Source organism: Schistocerca cancellata, chromosome 8 (genome assembly GCF_023864275.1).
Source record: "Schistocerca cancellata isolate TAMUIC-IGC-003103 chromosome 8, iqSchCanc2.1, whole genome shotgun sequence".
In the NCBI taxonomy this organism is placed as follows: Eukaryota; Metazoa; Arthropoda; class Insecta; order Orthoptera; family Acrididae; genus Schistocerca; species Schistocerca cancellata.
Window position 1 is genome coordinate 541,877,008 of NC_064633.1, and position 3,445 is coordinate 541,880,452.

The following is a 3,445-nucleotide window of genomic DNA, read 5'->3' on the forward strand; positions in this document are numbered from 1 at the left end:
CTGGGAGGAGAAAATCTTCGACCTGGCCGGGAATCGAACCTAAGCCCGCTGCATGGCAGTCAGACCCGCTGATCACTAAATGAAGGGGGCGGCTCCATCTGGAAGTTAACTACGGAGACTTCCCTTCGGCTCTTTACCTTGCACTACGAAGACTGCCTCTCCCTACAGTTCAGCAGGTCCTGTTGGAACTGCCTGTCTCTTCTTTCCTGCTGCTTACTCCCAGCCTCCATTCTCTGACAGCACTTCACACCAGTCTTACATACTCAGGCGACCTCACCAGCCCAACCCTGACTGAGAGAACCCCAGTATTCTCCCATGCCCTGACAGACTCACTTCCTTTTTTTCCTCTTTTGACTGGTTCTCTAATAAAAATCCATAATACCGAGTTCCCATTAGTCACTCGGTTCCCATGTTCTGCGCTGCCATGCCATGTCCTCCCACTATGAATCACCTGCCTGGAAACTACAAACATCAGTTTTGAAAAGAAGAGTAAAACATTGCAGACAACAACTCTTATCGGATAAATATAATGGCCTTGGAGTTCCTGTTCCTGAAGTCGGTGTGGTGCTAAAAGTACTCCAGGTACCACGTAGGATTCACAACAAACATTAGCATGAATGGGTTAACTTTTGCTGTGTCCTGCGTCCCTCGGTTCTTCGACCTGTATGAATAGATAAGCCGGCATCACAGAGTCTCAGCACAATACACGTGCCATCTTTCATTGGGGATCATTAACCATTACGTGTGCCATAGCTTTAATTAAAGAATGATGGGTACTGAGCTGAAACATACCATCCAATTACAGCCCCACTAGATGAACCCATAACAACACATTCATGTATAGAGTGGATGACTCACAAGTTACCTGTGGACTTAATATGGAGAAACACACATCAGGAATGTTGGATGGTTCTTAGATAGCAAAACTCATGCAGGACCTACACACCTGGTGTTAAAATTAAACTGACGGCGTTCCAAGTGCTGCAGTGCGACTATATACATCATAGGGCGCTAAAACAACGTATCTTCATTAATCGGTGCGCTCACGGATTATTCTGAAAAAATAGTAGTTCCACTTCTTGCCACCACGTGACAAAAATTTGGCTCTGTAAGCAATCAGAATGTGAAAGGTTTCCTATTTTGACGGCAGTATGCTGTTTTTTACTTGGGGAAGTATATTGTTTTGTTTTGCGAAGTGATTGTTGACCTCAAGGGTTAAGAAGGTTGAAGTTTTCTGCATGAAATGCAATGATTATTGAGAAGAAAGACGTTGCACTGCTGATGAAATTGTTTTGCCAGAATGGCACCAATAGTAGCCCTGCATTGTGAGAGTATCACCAACATAAACAGTTGTGAAGACGTCCCATGTCAATAAACGTGCTAATATGATCAACAGATGTGAAGAAACGAATTAGGTGAGGCAGCAGGACGGGGGAGGCGACATACTCCTAAGGCAGTTGTTGATGAAGTTGCTGTAACTGTAGCCGACCATGCAGTACATGCCTCAAACTCTACGGCCAGTGCTTGAGTTGAGTCATGGGAATTGTCTCTTCCCTGGTCAACGGCTCAAAAGATTTTAGCGGCGCATTTTGCACTTGTATCTCTAGAAGATTCAGAAAGTGCACACTGGTCAACGGCTCAAAAGATTTTAGCGGCTCATTTTGCACTTGTATCTCTAGAAGATTCAGAAAGTGCACAAAATGAAGCACAAGACAGGCTACAAGATGTGACTTCGCCCTTCGGTTTTTGGCAGACATGAAAATGGATGACATGTGACTGGGGAATATTCTTTGGATGGACGAGGCAGATTTTATTCTGCTCCGTGCCGTGAGTAGACAGAACTATCGCATGTGGGACCCTAGTCGGTCACACGTTGTGCAGGAGCACCCACTGTTCTCAGCTTATGTGACTGTGTGGTGTGATTTCATAAGCTCCTTAATTCTTGGTCCGTTTTCGCTCGAGGAGATGAGACCTCGTGGGCGTCTTAGGTGTACAGTAACATCTGCACATTGTAAGGATCCCTTGTACTTTGCAACAACGCAACTGTCTCTACGCCACTATTTTCATACGAGATGGGGTTACACCACATGTCGTTTACCAGGTGAAAGTTCTGCTTCGAGAAATTTTCGCTAACGACCGCATCATCCGTAGGACGGTGTCACCTTCTAGATCCACCGATCTAAATCCATATGAGTTATGTTTATAGGGATACCCGAAGGATTGTGTCTGTCAGGGATGTATCCTGACTCTTCCTGAAATGTGAAATGATTTGGGTGAAGGTCACGGTTAAAGCAGGCTCAGACATGGTAATTGGATGTCTCTATAGGCCCCCTGGCTCAGCAGCTGTTGTGGCTGAGCACCTGAAGGATAATTTGGAAAATATTTCGAGTAGATTTCCCCACCATGTTATAGTTCTGGGTGGAGATTTTAATTTGCCGGATATAGACTGGGAGACTCAAACGTTCATAACGGGTGGCAGGGACAAAGAATCCAGTGAAATTTTTTTAAGTGATTTATCTGAAAACTACCTTGAGCAGTTAAACAGAGAACCGACTCGTGGCGATAACATATTAGACCTTCTGGTGACAAACAGACCCGAACTATTTGAAAAAGTTAACGCAGAACAGGGAATCAGCGATCATAAAGCGGTTACGGCATCGATGATTTCAGCCGTAAATAGGAATATTAAAAAGGGTAGGAAGATTTTTCTGTTTAAAAAAAGTGACAAAAAGCAGATTTCAGAGTACCTATTGGCTCAACACAAAAGTTTTGTCTCAAGTACAGATAGTGTTGAGAATCAGTGGACAAAGTTCAAACCCGTCGTACATTATGCGTTAGATGAGTATGTGCCAAGCAAGATCGTAAGAGATGGAAAAGAGCCACCGTGGTACAACAACCGAGTTAGAAAACTGCTGCGGAAGCAAAGGGAACTTCACAGCAAACAAACATAGCCAAAGCCTTGCAGACAAACAAAAATTACGCGAAGCGAAATGTAGTGTGAGGAGGGCTATGCGAGAGGCGTTTAATGAATTCGAACGTAAAGTTCTATGTACTGACTTGGCAGAAAATCCTAAGAAATTTTGGTCTTATGTCAAAGCGGTAGGTTGATCAAAACAAAATGTCCAGACACTCTGTGACCAAAATGGTACTGAACAGAGGATGACAGAGTAAAGGCCGAAATACTAAATGTCTTCTTCCAAAGTTGTTTCACAGAGGAAGATTGCACTTTAGTTCCTTCTCTAGATTGTCGCACAGATGACAAAATGGTAGATATCGAAATAGACGACAGAGGGATAGAGAAACAATTAAAATCGCTTAAAAGAGGAAAGGCCTCTGGACCTGATGGGATACCAGTTCAATTTTACACAGAGTACGCGAAGGAACTTGCCCCCCTTCTTGCAGCGGTGTACCGTAGGTCTCTAGAAGAGCGTAGCGTTCCAAAGGA